This window comes from Miniopterus natalensis, chromosome 12 (genome assembly GCF_054644295.1).
Source record: "Miniopterus natalensis isolate mMinNat1 chromosome 12, mMinNat1.hap1, whole genome shotgun sequence".
NCBI classification, from domain to species: domain Eukaryota; kingdom Metazoa; phylum Chordata; class Mammalia; order Chiroptera; family Miniopteridae; genus Miniopterus; species Miniopterus natalensis.
Genome location: NC_142092.1, coordinates 38,794,966 through 38,812,315, shown reverse-complemented (window position 1 = coordinate 38,812,315; position 17,350 = coordinate 38,794,966). Strand labels below are relative to the sequence as shown.

Here is a 17,350-nt window from a genome sequence, read left to right as displayed (position 1 = left end):
ATCATACATCCTACCAATCAACCAAGCTTCCTGTGTAAAAATAGTTCAGTCCGCTTTATCTTAACCATTTCTTTAACAAATTAGTCTTCTTATTTGTGTACCCTCTCCTTTAGTTAGAAACAGTTAGTTCTGTTTAGGATAGCTTTGAAAGGAAGTCCCTGTACACTTTAGGAAAACAAATGAACAAAATCCCAAACAGTCATGTTCTCTTGGCAGATCGTACAATGTGGATCACATCATGGAAACTGAACAAGTACAACAAACGAAGACAGGAGAGCTTGGTTCGAGGTCCAGCTGACACTCACCGGAGGTGGATTCTTGGCTAAATCACATATACTGAGTATGTCTCAGTTTCCATTTCTATAAAATTGGACTTTGGGCTAGTTAATTTCTAACATCACTGCAGTTCTCAAATTCCCTTCTTTGACGCTGACACTCTCCTTGCTTTGGGCAAATACATTGTCTCTTTCTCTAGAACACTATGGCTATTCCCTAAAAGAATGACCAACATCAGGATGTTTTCCAATTGGGACAATTCAAAAGTTGGGCTTTCCTAACTGGAGAAAAAAAAAAAAAGTCATTGGCCCAGCTTAATTTTTCCAGGTAAAAGGTTTATCTCTTATTTCCGTCTTTCCATCACATTCTCAGTCACTGCCCACCCCTTCCAAAAACAACAATCAACCTAATTTCTGTGCCATTTAAGTCATCTCCTCACCGGGACTTTATGCACTAATTGAAGATCCCTAGTCCTCAATAAATTGGAAGGTCTGAAGTCTCACATTTTTTATTCAGGTGGAAACTGCCCAGATGTACAGAGAAAAGATCTTGAACTCTGAAAACAAACATGGAAAAAGGGCAAGGAAATCCCAGCTGAAACCTCCGGTCTCAGTGACCCTGGGTTCTCAAAACAGCAGCAACAGAGAGGAAGAGGTGCCAGTGCCAGCCCTTGACTCCAGGGTGCTTCAAGGAGGGATTTACAGGCCAATGTTGATTCCAGAGGACTACAGATAGAAATCAAGGGGAGTGTAATCCTTTATAAGAAAAATCCTAAAATCCCAAGGAGCTTAGAATTTTCACCTCATGTAGCTTTTGTCAAGAGTGCTCCTTGGGAAAATACAGCAGTTCTTATGGAAAGGAACTTAGACTCACTGAGGAAGAGCTTTACACAAAACCTGTCACCACTGTGACAATTGCCAGTGTGTTAATGTCCACTCAAATATCCCGGAACCTCTCTGATTATGGGAAACGAGTGAATTCAACTTAACTATTAAGCTTGAACTATGGATGAGACACACCCCAAAGATGTATTCCGATTCTTCATGGCTTTGTTGGTACAAACTGGGATCCTGGCCTAAATGGCCTTTGTAGGGCAGTAGAAAATGGAACCCTTGTCCTGACTTAACTTGTTCTGGGGTCTTGGATACATCACTTAACCTCTTTGGGCCATGGTCTCTTCAAATGTAGAAAAAAAAAGACACAGGAGGTGTAGTGGACAGAGTCAGAGAGGGGATAGTAATGATTATGACTAGCTTAGTTATAAGGACTGAATGTAGTAACAGGTGAACGGCCTGGTCAAGTCATTGCCTGGGACAGAGTAAACGTGAGGAGGTTATTAGTTTCCCTTATAAATGTCACCTTCTACCCTCTAATTAATCCCTCACCCCTAAGCCTTCAAAACTCCCCAGACCAAGTCAAGTTCCTTTATTATATCACCCCACAGATGACAGTAGTTACAGTTTGATTAGCACAATTACTTGTTCAATGTCTGTGTCTCCACCTGCACGCTCCAGTGAGGCAGGGACATCTCTGTTTTGTTCACCAATTTGTTCCCAGCTCCTAGTACATGGCTCGACATGTAGTAGGTTCAGAAAAGATTGATGAATGAATGATATGAAAATCAGATTCCTTGAATTGCTAAAACTGCATTCATTAGAGCTATGTGGGATTCGAAATCTCTGGTATGAGTCTCACAGAATTAACGTTCATTTTGGCAAAAATGGTTGAATTCCACCTTAACTGAAGTACCAACTCTTCCAGGCTTATCTGAAAGTTATAGGCTGAGGCATCTCTACGCTTTTCTTTTCCTTTTTTGCAAGATCAATAGCTAAGGAGTAGTGTGCATTAGTTCAATTATTCTACCTCATCCAAACAAAATAATCTGTCACCTCTCAGGACTTTATATATATATATTTAAAGGGATGTTTATGTCTCTCATCTATTGATATGCATTCCCCTTATTGGCAAGAACTGCCTCTTTTATATTCTTTCAACAACACTGAGCATGCTGAGAGCATTTAATAAACATTAAGAAGAAAAATGTCATAACATGTTGGGAGTTACTCAAAAGAAAGACAGTGTATGAAAATGAAGCAGTAGTGTTATCTATAAGCAGGAGTTCCATCTAGCTCCTCCGGGGTAATGTAAAACAAAAGATGACTGTGTTTATATGTTATGCAATAGCAACAAAGGCTAAAACAAGGGACAATATATAACTAACTTAGGGACGCTTTATAAATAAATCAGGAACCAGAGGAATATATGAAGTATAAAATCAATAGCAGATAAATCAAAGCTCAACCTTTTCCTTACCAGCACATAAAGGAAGGAGAATAAGTCCTTCCCTCTTGGCCCTCTTAAGCTCCTCTTCTGTACAATGACACACAAACACTCTTCCCTGCCTAGCAGCACAGCTCTATACTCAATACTAAGTTGATGAATTTCACCTTTCATTCCCAATTCTGTCAAGTTTTTGTGCTATTTCTTCTTTAGTGGTAGCTCCTCAGCGCTGCACCCAAACTGTTCCTATCACTACCCTTCCTCAAACCAAATCACGTTCTTAGGTAAGGCATTTGTATAAGCTATTTTATACTAAGGTGTAAATGACTGGTAAGACTCAATGTCCTAGTTCTTCCAGGGACAACTACATTTCATCAGAAAATTAAAACTTCAGCCAAATAAATGAGTACATAGTGTATGTAATTTCAAAAAATAATCACTGGAGGGTTGTTTTTTGGTTTTTTTTTTCCTGGAAGCAGGAGGGAACCTTCCCTATGCCCCTAAATTTTTATCTTAATAGCCAGTTACTAAGTTCTAAGCAGAGGGCTAGGAGCCAGAATACCCACATTTTGTACTGGCTTTGTACCTGATGAGGAGCTGTGTGTTCTTTCAGAATTCATTCACCACCTACAGTCTGTCTTGTGCTTGCAGCTAAAACCATCACCAGTTGAATGACCCCAGGCATATAGTTTGCAACTTATATATAGTTCTGTAGAGTGTCCAACCATGCCAGTTGGCCCAGGAATGAGGTGTTTCTAGAGACACAGGACTTTTCATTACTTTAACTGGGGATATCCCATGCAAACTGGGACATTTAGTCAACCTGGTTATAAAGTGCCCAGGTTACAGGCACTGTGGCCACCTCAATGAACCTGTCAGTTTTCTCAGGCTGCTTGTCTGCCTTGTTTTCCCTCTTACCCTCTTCAATTTAAAGATGTCTCTAAATTCTGTATTCCTTTTTGAAAAATTATTTACCTCCAACTTACAAACAATTTTTTTAATGGACAAAAATCTAAATGGGCTTCTTACAAAAGAAGATATACTTCTTACAAAAGAAGATGGCCAGTAAGCACATGCAAAGACACTAAAATGCAAATTAAAATCACAATGGCCCTATATACACACCAGAATGTCTAAAACTTAAAAGACTCCTCACAGTACCAAGTTTTAAAGAGGTTGTGGAGCACCAAGTTCTCATACTTTGCTAGTGGGAGTGTGAAATGGTTCAGTGTCTTCGGGAAATCACCTGGCAATTTCTAATGAAACATACATCTTCCTCATGACCCAGATATTTCATTTCAAAGTATTTACCTCAAAGAAATGAAAACCTTTTCCAAACCAAAACTCACATGCAAATACTTATGGCAGCTTCCTTAGTAACAGCCCCAAACTAGAAACAAAGCAAATGACCATCAACAGGTGAATACATAAATCAATAATGGTAAACCCATACAATTGCCCAGCAATAAAACAAACAAACTACTGATATATATAAGATGGATGAATTTCAAACCATCATTCTGACACAAAACAGTGCATACTGTCTGATTCCACTGACATGAAATTCTAGGACAGTTAATCTACAGGGACAGAAAACAGATCAGTGTATGGTGTGGGGATTGCCTGGGAAAAGCCGAGAAACTCGGAATGTTGGGACCGTTATGCATCTTCATCGAGGTGATAATGACATTGGTGGCAGGTGCTTAGGTGTGTGGAACCAGCTCATCATTGGCTTGCGAGAGCCAGTCACATTTTTTCCTAACACCCTGCTCCATGATACCGCGTTGATCACTTGAAATCAACAATAATGGCCCGGCCGGGCGTGGCTCAGCGGTTGAGCGTCGACCTGGGATCCAGGCGATCAGGGTTCGATTCCCGGTCGGGGCACATGCCCGGGTTGCGGGCTCAATCAATGACTCTCTCATCATTGATGTTTCTGTCTCTCTCTCTCCCTCTCCTTTCCTCTCTCTGAAATCAATAAAGATATATTTAAAAAAAAAAAAAAAAAAGAAATCAACAACGATGGAAGCATTTATACATCAGGAAAAAAATCAGCAAAAGCGACAAATTAGGGCTTCTTTTTTCCCCTGAAGAGTCACTTGTTTAGTATTTACCAGCACACCACAGGGTATATACATTTGTCAACACTCATCCAACCTTATACAAAAATGGCTGCATTTGAGGGTATGCAAATGACACCTCAATAACAATGATTTCAAAAGTTATGAATTCCCCTCTTCTGATTCCCGATGCTCTCCCAGCTGTAGGATGACTTGGAGACTGGTAAAGGCAAGAACCCAGCTCCCTGGGGCTGCAATTCCCACTTCTTCGCATCCTGCCAGGTGAGGGAAGAACCAAGTCACCCAGACCATGGTGCTGGCCGGCCAACCTCCTTCCAACGCCTAAGCTGCCAGGTTCAAAACTTCCACTCGTCAAATCCATTTAGACAGAAGGGCACAAGGCCAGCGCTGGATATACTGTTTCCTTCATTAGTGATAAATGTGATTCCTCCTTCGCGCTTCCCTGAGAATGTTAAACAACTGTAATTATTTGCTTTCTGTACTCCGGACTTTATAACATTCAAAGGAGAACCAAAGGGAAGGTGCCCGTGACTCCTTTCCTCAAGTCACCAAGATCAGTCCAGACCTTAGGGCTTTTGCACCTGCTGTTCTTCTGCCTGAAATGCTCTTCTACAAATCTCTCTGACTCACTTCCTCACAGCGTTCAGGTCTTTGCTCAAATGCCACCTTCTCAGAGAGGTTTTCTCTGACAATCCAATTTTAAATTGCCATCAACTCCTCTGGCAAACTCCATTCCCATCCCCCTGATTTACTTTTCTCCTAAACACTTATCATCGCTTAACATATTATGTATTATCTTTATTTTTCCCTTTTATTGTTTGTCTTCCCTCACTAGAATGTAACTCCATAAGGGCAGAGATTTCTGTTTTGTTTATTTCTGGATTAACCGTAGCTCAAATGAACAGGGCCAGGCATACCCAATAAAATGTGCATAATAAATGAAAGAGTGAAAGGCTCCTGCCCTTGAAAAAAAAATCAAAACAACAGTGAGCATGTCTCCAAATCTTAGGGAGGATTTCTTGCTCTTCTCTTTATAACCCTTTCTGTGATATAAAATTGACATATAATGTGTCATATGCTTTATGCTTAATAAATGTTGAATGAATGAATGAAATGATCACATGTAAACATATCTGAAAATTGAGAATTTACCACCAGTAACCACATAATCACCAAAATCCGCCTTTATTTATTTATTTTTAAAAAAATATATCTTTATTGATTTCAGAGAGAGGAAAGGAGAGGGAGAGAGAGATAGAAACATCAATGATGAGAGAGTCATTGATCGAGCCCGCAGCCCGGGCATGTGCCCTGACCGGGAATCGAACCCCGACTGCCTGGATCCTAGGTCGACGCTCAACCGCTGAGCCACGCCCGGCCAGGCCGCCTTTATTTTTTAGTTCCCTTTTTGGTTCCATCATACTCTATGACCTCTCAGAATCACTGAACAAAAGTGATATTTACAACAAAGATGCCATAATAAGGTTGTTAAAGTTGTTTTAAAGTAGTAAATTAGAAGGCAAGGAAATGCAGAAATCTGATGAACTGCTAACATTTATGGAGCACAGATGAAGCGCCAGGCGTGTTGCACTGCATCTTCACGAGGGTATGAAGCAGGTATTGTTATTGCCATTTTACACTCACGGCAAAAATTCACAAGGTTTAAGAACTTGCCCTGGGCCACACAGCTAGCAAAGGAGGAGGCTCAGGTTGATTCCAGATGGCCTAACTCCAGAGCATATGTTCTTAACTACTCTAAAAGATGCTTAAAACAAACAGTTTCTCAGGAAGAACTTAAAACCACAGCTACCCAGAGATCTCAGTTATCCCAAAGACTGTTCTCCTAAGAGCTGTACAGAGGAACTGTTTTCTAGAGAAATTTCTGTCTACCTTCAGCAGATGTAAGAAATGAAAAGGTTGACAAGTATTTGAGAGAGCTCATTCCTAGCCTCACAGAGGCAAGAAACCTGGTCTCCATTTCCAGTTCCACCACTGACCCCAGGGAATTTACATCATTGTATTCATGGGAGTGAGAAAGTATCTGTAAGGCACACCTTCACTGTGAAGTTCGAAGGGCACTGTAAGCTACTTTACTCGATCTTAGCCAAAAGGCCAAGAAGCAATAGGGGCATTGTAAATTAAATAGGTGTAACATCTGGCACCAAACATCTTCGATGGTACTGCACTGGGCCAGGGAATACCACAAAATGACATGAAAAACACCTTCCTTAGACTTTAGTTTCAAGTAAGTTACTCAGAGAATACCTGTGATTCTTTTCTAAGTTCCTTCAGGTTCAGGCTCAGCCTTTGAGCTCTTTAGAGAATGGCATTAAGGTCCATGAATTCAGAGCAAAAGCACTCCAATAATTTTTTTAAAAATCAGGATGCTCAAGGAAAAATATATAATCTCTATGATATCAAAGGCAATTTTCTAAAATAGGAGGGAGGTGGTAGACTGAATAATGGCTCCCATAAATATTTACATTCCAATCCCCAGACCTGTAAATATCTTACCTCATATGGTGAAAAAGACTTTGCAGTTGTGATTTAAGTTAAGGATTCTGAGATAGCGAGGTTATCCTGAATTATAGGAGGGGCCCCAGTATAATCAATGACAAGGGACCTTCCACAAGGTAGGGAGCAAAGTCAGAGATGTGATGGCAGAAGCAGAGGTCAGAGAGAGAGAGAGAAAGATTTTTTAAAAGTGGTGCTGCTGGCTCGGATTGATGGAAGACGGGGCCACTAACCAAGGAGTGCAGGCGTCCCCTAGAAGATGGAGAAAGTAAGGAAATGAAGTCTTCCTCTACAATCTCCAGAAGGAACACAGCCTTGCCGACGCCTCGATTTTAAGTTAGGACTTCTGCTCCCCAGAACCGTAAGATTATAAATGTGTGTTGTTTTAAGGCACTAAGTTTGTGGTTACTTGTTAGAAAAGTAATAGGAAACTAAAACAAGGGAGAACTAGTTCCTCAGTAGACATCTATGAGAAGCAAATAAAGTGAAACTAAACTATTTCTATTTGGAGCCTCTTCAAACTTCGTAATTTTCAGGGCTCTCTGGGTATCAATTCCAAACAGCTGTATCAATATAATGATGGTGTTTAACATTGGCCAGGCACTCTGCTAAGCACCTGTTAGCGTCATCTTGTTGATCTTGCTAAACAAGATTATCTTGCTTAATCCTCAAAACAGATTGAAGTCCAAGAATGAGCAACTTGCCCAGCAAAACAAAACTAGTAAATGGTTTGTCTATTCAAAGTGGTATTATGTAATTAATACCACTAATAACCAGAGCTAACACTTGATGCTTTCCAACACTATAGCAAATCTTTCCAACGACCCTGCAAATGAAGAAGAATTACTCTAATTTTATGGACAAGGAAACTGAGTCTGAACCTGAGAGAGGTTAAGTAATATGCCAACCCGAAGAAGTGTCAAAGTCAGGATTTGAAACCAGGTCAGTGTGACTCCAAAAATCTACTTTTTCAAGTCACAGAATTTTAATTTGATTTAAAAGTTATTCAAAGGGTTTTGTAGCACCACATGCGATTCTATTGGAACACTCAAATATCCTCACCCCATTCCACCTTTTCCCTTCACCAATATGAGGCCTTATTATTTCATTCTAAAGCTACCTGATCAGCAGAGTGTAGGACAATCTAGGTCCCTGTAGTTCATTTTAAAAGCAGGGAATCAAAAACATCCTGACTATGATTTCTGAGAAAGCAAGAAACAGAAACAACAATTTCTCCAAGAAAACATAAAACACAGCAAACAAAGTAAGCACCAAATTTTCCCAGGTTCAAGGGAAAAATCTATAGTCTGCCCCATTTCATGGGACATGAGATTTGCCTCAAAGCAAACCAGAGAATCTCAGAGCTGGAAAAGACAAAAACAGGATTTTAATCTGATTTTCCCCACTGGACTCGGGAATGCACTCTTCAAACTAGCATAGAGTACTACATTTTCTAGGGCAGCCCATTTGTTACAAAACTCTTCCAGATCATTAGTCTAAGTCCACTCACTGCTCCCGGTTCGGGCCTATAGAGCCAACCCATGCCATGCCAGGCAGTCACTACGTCCCTACTGGGTTTTCCCTATTCTTGGCTGAACATGCACATTTTGCCATTCTATTCTCATGTGATAAGACTCCACAGGGTTGCTTCCCCTGGATAAGCCAACATCTGTAATGTCTCCCCAGAAAACTTGGGGCCTAGAACACAACACATGTCAACTCCAGGAATGGTGGAGCCAGGATGAAGTCCACGATCCCATGACCCCCCTTGGCAATGTACTTCTAATGGAAATAACTTAAAATTGAAAAATTTTTAGCAGAATGAACTTGGCTGACTAAAAGAAATCCTCAGAAACCCTTTTTAATTTGGGTCTCCTCCAGCCTATATTTTAATACCTTAAATGTGATAGAAATTTACATTTCTGTTGGATGTTGAATGTCATGTTCTATATTCTACTCTGCTTTTACATCCTGCCTAGATATTAATTTATTGAGTGTGTACTATGTGCCGAGCACTGATCAAAAGATTCTGCAGATAAAGTGAACAAAACAAAGTCGCTGCTAACACAGAGATAAGGTTCTGACTCGATTCTGCACCCCCCCCACCTTGTATCAACTGCAAGTTTAAAATTTACACCTTCTCTACTGAATCAGACTATTTCTCCCGAGAGCATTCAAATAATTTTTCATATTAATATATTACAGATAAAGATTGGGCTAAACATTCAACATATAATATGTCTGTAAGTTATTTAAGAATAAACTGTATATGGCATTAGGCTTTGATTTTCTTCAATCCACTTTTGTCCAAAATGAATAATTATGTCCTTAATGTAAAATAATCCTTGCACTATATTCCTCAGATAAGAACATTTATTACTGCTATTTATAGTCAGCTATTCTTTTAAAAAGTTTCTCAAAGGCCATCTGTAAGTAATTTCTGGAGAAACTAAAAGAAATTATTGTTTAATATTTAAGCTGTTCCACCTGCTTACAAGACATCTCACACACACACACACACACACACACACACGGAATAGAGTCGGAGAGAGGCTGAGACAGAAAGAGAACACAGCCTATATGTAGGTCTGTATTCTTTTCATTACTGACCATCTTAGCAACTTGAAGCATTTCCACTTACATGGAAACAAACAGAAAACAGTACAGATTTTGATAAGTGGAAACATTTTTAGAATTACCCCTGGACAGTAAATTTTCCCTTTAGGTCCAATGACTCTCAGCTTTTGCTATATATTAGAATTATATGGGGACTTAAAAAAAAAATTCTGATGTCAGGGTCCCTCCACGCCTACCCAGAGATTCTAACTCTTAAGGTCTGAGTTAAGGCCAGGGCATCAGTATTCTCTTTTAAAAAGCTTCTTAGGTGCTTCTAATGTTCAACCAAGGTGAAAAACCAGTTTTATTCCATCCACCTCATTCTGCAGAAATTGAACAATTTACCCTGAATTCTATGATCTCCATTCAAATATTCCTATCTACTTAAAAAGTATAATGAGAAAAATCTCTAATTAATTTGATTTTAGCGTTAATGTAATGGCCATGTTTTGTTCAATCCTTTAATTATTTCAAAAGCCCTCTTCTTCTCCCCAAATTTAGAAAACTCTATTTAGCATAATCAGATTCAGAATTTCCAATATTTTATTACATTGGTAAACAGAGGTCATTTTGAGAACTACAGCATTTTCAATGACCTGTTTTATTCTTAAAAGGAAGATTCTGAGTGTGAAAGCGGTGAGCATTAAAAACGTGAAAAAGACGTGCATGTGCTCTTGTCAACTCAGTTAAAAAACAAAACAAAAAAAACTTAGGAAGAGAAGCTCCCCTTATCTTTGCTAATAGCTGTTTAGAGATGCCCAGTTCATTTGTCGTCACCTTGGTCTTTCCTGAGGATCATGAGAGCTAGCACTAGCAGGATAGTGACCACCAAATGGGCCCTGACTGGGGGACACGCAAAGCATCCACAGCCCAGCAGCAGAGGGCAAATGGGTGAGCTGTGAAACTCTGCACTCAGGCAGATGTGAGGCCAGATCCTGTTTCTATAGCTCCTGAGGCTCTGCCACTGTGGGCAGCTATTGGGCATTTGTACTAATTAAAGATGCCACAGATACATGTCTATTAGAATAGATAAAATAAAAATGGCAATACCCAGTGATGGTGAGCATGTGAGTTAATGGAAGTCTCATACATCATTGTTAGGAATACTTGGGAAACAGTTTGGCAACTTATGACAAAATTAAACATTTGCTTACTATATGACCCAGAAATCCCAGTCCTAAATATTTTCCCCAAGAAAAATTAAAACTTATGTTCACACAAAAATTTATACATAAATTATTGATAGTGACTTTAGTCATAAATCACTCAAAACTGGAAATAACCCAATATTCTACAACTGGCGAGTGGACAAACAAACTGGTACATCCACACAATGGAATGGTACTCATCGATAAAAAGGAATAAATTACCGATTGATTAATCAGGGATAATCTCAATTCATTATAATAAGGGAAAGAAGCCAGGCTCAAAAGGTCACATGTTGTATTATTCCATTTACAGGACGTTCAAAAAAAGGCAATATAGACCAGAAAATCCATTAGCAGTTGGGGATGCAGCAAGAGGCTGATTAGGAGAGCATTAGAGAATTTTTCCGAGGTGATGGAATTATTGTATAGATTTATCATGGAGGTGGTTCTATGACTACATGTAGTTTCAAAACTTATAGAACTATACGGTGAATTTTACTGTATGCAAATTTACTGTATGTGTGATTACTGAGGTTTACGATACCTCAATAAACTTGATCCTTCCCCCCCCAAAAAAATTAGTCCATAAGGAAAAGCCCAGTCATCAAAGTGACTTAACTGGAAAGGTGATACAAATGGAAAAGCCAAAGATTAAAAAGTTGTTGGGATTAAAATATATTTTTAAATTGGCTTTATTCAACCGCGGAGCTTCCCTAAAGCCATAGCAACCACCTCAACATTTGGAATTACACAGTGCAAACAGCTACCCTGAGAATCATTACAATATGTAAAGCTTTCCTTTTATCAAAGAAATGAAGTGTTTCCACATTTCCTAGTAAAGCAGGACTTTCACTCACATGACCACCTCAGCAAGGACAAAATACGGCTGATGATGCTAAGTGATGGAGTGGTTTGAAACTACTATAAACTAAAAATACGGCTGGTAATTTTGAAACAAAGATGAGAATGGCTCAGGGTCTCCTAAAAGCTGCTAACCACACATCTAATATAGATGTTTTGAAAGTCAGTAAAAATTCATGTCAGTGATTCTTGAAGCGTGACGCTGGGACTAGAAGCATCAGACCTGCAGGACCTTTGTAGGAGCCGAGCAGAAATGCACATTCCCATGCCCCACCCCAACTGAATCAGAACCCGGTCACCACTCGCTCAGCCGACTCTCGCCCAAGAGGTGAGGCGGCAGGCACTGCGAGCAGCTGACGAAGCAGCATTCAAAGGAGGAAGCAAGCTCGCTGTTGACTATGTCGGCCTGTGCGTCAAGATAAAGTACAAACCCACCCCTCCACATACCCATATGATCTTCATAATAAAAAGGGTTTTAATTCTAGCTCTTACCCTTTTTATAATGTTCTGAGCCCAATCAATGTTTAAAATAAAATTGGACTTCAAGTAGAATTTTATCTAAACTCAATTCTAGGAGACAATTTAAAATGTTAATAATGTTCACAGTACTAAGAGGGAAGTAGTTATCTATGATAGATCAGTTCATTTCATGCCCAAGTGAATAAAATTTCAGAACTAGAATTTCACAGGTGATACACATACTAATAATTCTAACTATTAAAAATTAAAAGTTGTCTTCCACTAAACATTAGGTATGCCATATTCTAATTTATGTGGACTGTATCTCCTTAGCTTCTACTTCCCACATAGAAGGATCAGTAATAATTTTCAAATTTTTAATAAACGTCTCAAGCCATAAAGATTAGAACATGTTTTTCTTCCTCTTTTCAAGTAAAATGTTTTGATATCTCAAGAGATGTCTTAGTAGAAAAATGTTATTTTCATCTACCTGAATGGGAATTCACCAAGCACAGGGGAGAATAAAGTAGTCCCAAATATTATCATAATTATATCAGCAGATAGGCTCAAATGATAAAACAAAGGCTTGATTTGCATTAAATTGTCAATGGCTCCTCTTTGAGTCTTGCTTGTTTGACACTATCTGTCTACGGTCCCCAAGGACTATAAGTTCATAATTCTGCACAAATGGACTGTCTACTCTTTTAGTTCCATAAGAGGAGATATTTAATCTGATGCTAATTCCCAGGTGGCTTCCAGTTCTCCAGCAGATACATGCTCACAGAGAACAAAACTTGAACATCAGGTTAAGCAAAATACTACCAAGGTGGAGCTGTTGCCCCTCACCTCCAAAATGTGTAAAAATAATGCCAGTGTTTGGCTTGTGTGTATGCTTTAGCACTGTTAGTGATGGGCCACTTTAAGAACTTTACAACCTCCTAAACAGGATAAATAACTCATCAGGCCACGTGTTTTTGTCTTGTTTTATTTATGTAATGGCAAAATTAAATGCTCACCTACACACACACTTTCCATCTTTATTTTTTTATTTGCTTATTTAAAATGTATCTTTATTGATTTCAGAGAGAGGAAAGGAGAGGGAGAGAGAGAAAGAAACATCAATGTTGAGAGAGTCATTGATCGGCTGCCTCCTGCAGGCCCCCGACTGGGGATCGAGCCTGCAACCCGGGCAGGTGCCCTGACGGAGAATTGAACCCCAATCGCCTGGATCCTCGGTCGATGCTCAACCGCTGAGCCACACCTGGCCGGGCTCTCTTTCGGTCTTCAAACTGCTTTCCCACACATTGTTTATATGAATGAGATAATTTCATTCTCCCTTATAGAGCTGATCAATTACTTCTTGTAACTTTTGCAATGAAATAAAAAATGCCTTTATTTGGCCCATGAGGGCCTATCGCATCTGTCTTCTGTTTACCTTTCTAACATCGTCTCCTAATACCTCCCCCTCACTCACTGTGCTCTAACCCCACTGGCCTTTTCGGCCTCGGGACCTGTGCCCTTGCTTTCCCACCTGCCTGGATTTCCCTTTTTTCAACCTCCCATTATCTAATTCATTCTCATTTTTTACACCTTCACTCAAACATTACTTAGTCAGAAAAAGTGTTCTCTGGCCTCTCTGCTAAATGACCTTCCCCCATTACTCTATCAAGTCAAGCTGTTTATTTCCTTATTAACTTAAAATTTTGCTCTATTGCCCTCACCCAGCACAGTGCCTGGGCACATAATGGCTGCCCAATAAGCATGTATAGAATGAATGAGTGAATGAATGAATGAGTACTGTGAAGTAAGTAAAGAATTATTATCCTGACTTTCCAAATAATAAAACTGAGTCCCAGCTAAATTCAGCTATTTACCCAACTTTACGCTGGGAGGAAGTGATAGAAACAAGATTTTTCCAGCATCCAGCTCAGTGCTGTTTTTCACTATATTCTATATAAAACCTAAATAGGCTAAAGAACATCATAATTTGTGCTTGGAGTCATATTTTCCATTTTTATTAAAGTTTCAGCTCCAACCTGATTAACTTTAAGATTAATATCTTTATCTCAACAATATCCAAGTCTGACTAAAGTGCCAAGTTTTTAATTCTTTTCTTAACATAAAAAAGTCCATTGACCTTTATCTCAGCAGCTTGCTTAGTCTTAAATATACATCAAATAAACCCAAAAAGGGAGTTTAAATAACCATTATGCCCACCAAGTAAATGTTTGTATCCATAAAATAGAAAGTTAGAAGTGATGTTTAAGAAAATGTACTTGGTGCCGTAGATTGAGTTTTAAGTATCTCCCTTCTATCATTCCTAAGTACTTACTGTTGACATAAAATATAAACCCAATACAGTGTTTTACCAAAAGAATCATTGCAATGTTTACAGATTTTTGCAGTAACTGAAGTCATAGCCTTATCTGGACAGATACCTCATATCTGGAAAAATGAAGAAAACTCAGTGTATTTAATATATATTAAACTTCTCTCTGAGGCTTCCACAGGACTGAAAATTAATCCATGAATTATGTTAATGTTCCAAACACTGGATATATTCTGATTGCTACATTCCCACTGCTCAAATAGATGCAGGCAATTTAGCACAAGAACAGGACTTTGCAAGTTTTCCTCCCTCTTAGTCTAAACATGCCAACATTCTGTAGCTAAGTTGTGAAATAAGTTTAAAGCCCCAAAAAAGTAAAGAGATAAAGACCCAAATTGGAGAACGGTTTGGGAAGCCACAGGCAATTTATTCCCATCACAAATGTATCATGTTAATTTGAATTCTCACAGTTTCTGCATTAAATAGGCTGATATGTCTCTATTCTGTTATTTTAGTTACCGTTCAGACCTTTCATAGGCCTATAAATGAAACTTACATGCTCAGTGTGATGTGATGTCTACAACAACTAACCCTTCATCTCACAGTTTAACAACTATATCAGCCAAGGAATGCTGAGTTTATCTTACAGTCATAGGTAAAGGCACCCCCTTAATGCATGGTCCTATTCCTACTGTAAAAGTAATCACTATGTTCACCTCCCCCAATATGAGCCTCTGACTTCCCTTAGGAAAGAGTTTTCTGGTTCCTAGGAACCTACCTAGATGTTCATACTCTGGCCATTAGATCAATCATTTACTTAGTACTAAACAGTCACCATGGCAGAAATGACCTTTTGCTATATCAAAATCAGTATAAAACACCTAGAATTTTTAGCAAGGTAGGTTTTTTTGTTGTTGTTTTTTGTTTTTTTTTAAGGGTATAAAATTCAGATTTTCACAGAACAAGGGAAAAAAGATTGCCTCCAAAATCAAGTTATTTATTCATATGCCCCATATCTATATATACAAATTCCCTTGATCAATTTTCCCGACACACAGGGTGGGGCCAAAGTAGGTTTATAGTTGTTTGTATGAAAAATAATACAATAATTAATAAATAATAATACCGGAATAAACTCTGTGTTTCATGTACTCACAACTGGAAACTTACTCTGGCCCCACCCTGTACATTGTCTCCTAAAGAAACATAGGCCCAGATAAATACAAAAATTATTAGCAAGAATTAATGAATATATATACATCCTACAAAGGATCAAGATGACTAAGAAAGCTTCTTTACAGTATTAATAAAGTAACTCTCAGGAGTCACTTTTATCATAAGAGCTTGAAGACACTGGAACTCAGGTTTGCTAAATACCTTTATCTACGCCTCCTCATTTTGGGCCTCAGTTTCTTCCCCTTTACGATGACGGGACTAGGTGACACCATCACTCACAACTCTAGAACCCAATGGGTCTAACTACCCGAGGCCCATTTATATTTTAGAAGACATTTTTAGGACTCTTCCAAAGCCAAGGACTATTAGAAGTGGTATTTCTTTCAAGACACATCAATTACCATTAATTTAAACTTACTCCCCCACACTTTCTTCCCAACAACAAGGAGTAACCAAATCCGACGTGGTGATGAGGGGGCAAAAGGCAGTGCCTGGTGGAACGCTGCCTCCAGCAAGACTCGAGCAATAAATTTTATGGAACTTGGTCCTACTCTCCCATCACAGGGCCCTTTATGATAACACTCAAGCAAACCCATCTGGTTGAGTTAATAATTTGTTTAAATCTGTTACAAGTTAACTTGTCATTCCTGGTACATGATGATACAGCGAATCAGACACAATTTACAGATAATACTTTGCACTGCGTTTCATTTTTCTTTATTTCCTACACTGATTAGAAAACAAAAGTCATTAAAGAACAAACAGGACCTTCAAATAATACCTACATACATACAGGCTATATTAAAAGAGGGGAAAACACTCTCCTAAGGAATTACGCAGGGTTTCAGGAGGACCTCTCAAAGGTTGACACAGAGCCCAGGCCATTTCTATATTTTGAGGTGCCTGGTGTATTAGAAAATAAAGAAATCCTGAAAATATAAAGCATATTTATTCAAATGTCTACACATAATATAAAAATATAAGTACGCTGCTCACCAGGTAGTTTCAGAATGTGCAATGCTTACTATAAGGAGTGAAATGTAATAAGACATGATATAAAAGTTTAAAATGGACACTGTATTTCAATCCAGCCAGGGCATGAAACTGTATCTATAAGCTCGTTGGGAGATATTTCATAAATATGAAACCTGGAGCTAACTGATCTTCCAGCCTGTGTTCCCAGTATCCTGTCCTCCTGGAATTCATTTAAAGATTTGTCATGTGGACAGGGCCTTTCAGTATCATTACACAAAAAAGGCACAAATCTGTGACATGAGACATCCACAAGTATGAACTCACATATTTGTAGCTAAACAAAGAATACCCCTGCCCCAAATGCAAACAGACTGTAATTAAGCAAAATCTGACTACTGAGGCTAGAAACATCAAAATGCAAATAAGGCTGAAAATGAGCTAATGATTCCCATGTTTTGATGGTGATGAAGAGAGAAGGCTGAGACCAGGGTGGAGGGGAAGTGGGTTCCTCAGGGAAAGAGAAGCTCTGAGGCTGGGGGAACAGCCAGCCTATCAGGTGCCAAGGAAGAACTGAGTACATGGTTGTTCTCAACTCTGGCTGCTTATTGAAGACAACTGACACCCAGGCCCTGCTC

The 17,350-nt window shown here is 39.0% G+C and overlaps 1 protein-coding gene across 2 annotated transcripts in view; it reads right to left on the bottom strand.

Annotated features, from left to right (window-relative positions):
* The window catches only part of PCSK5 (proprotein convertase subtilisin/kexin type 5), a 381,372-nt gene that overhangs the window by 346,748 nt on the left and 17,274 nt on the right, over nucleotides 1–17,350 (bottom strand). The gene's annotated exons all lie outside the window — the stretch shown is intronic.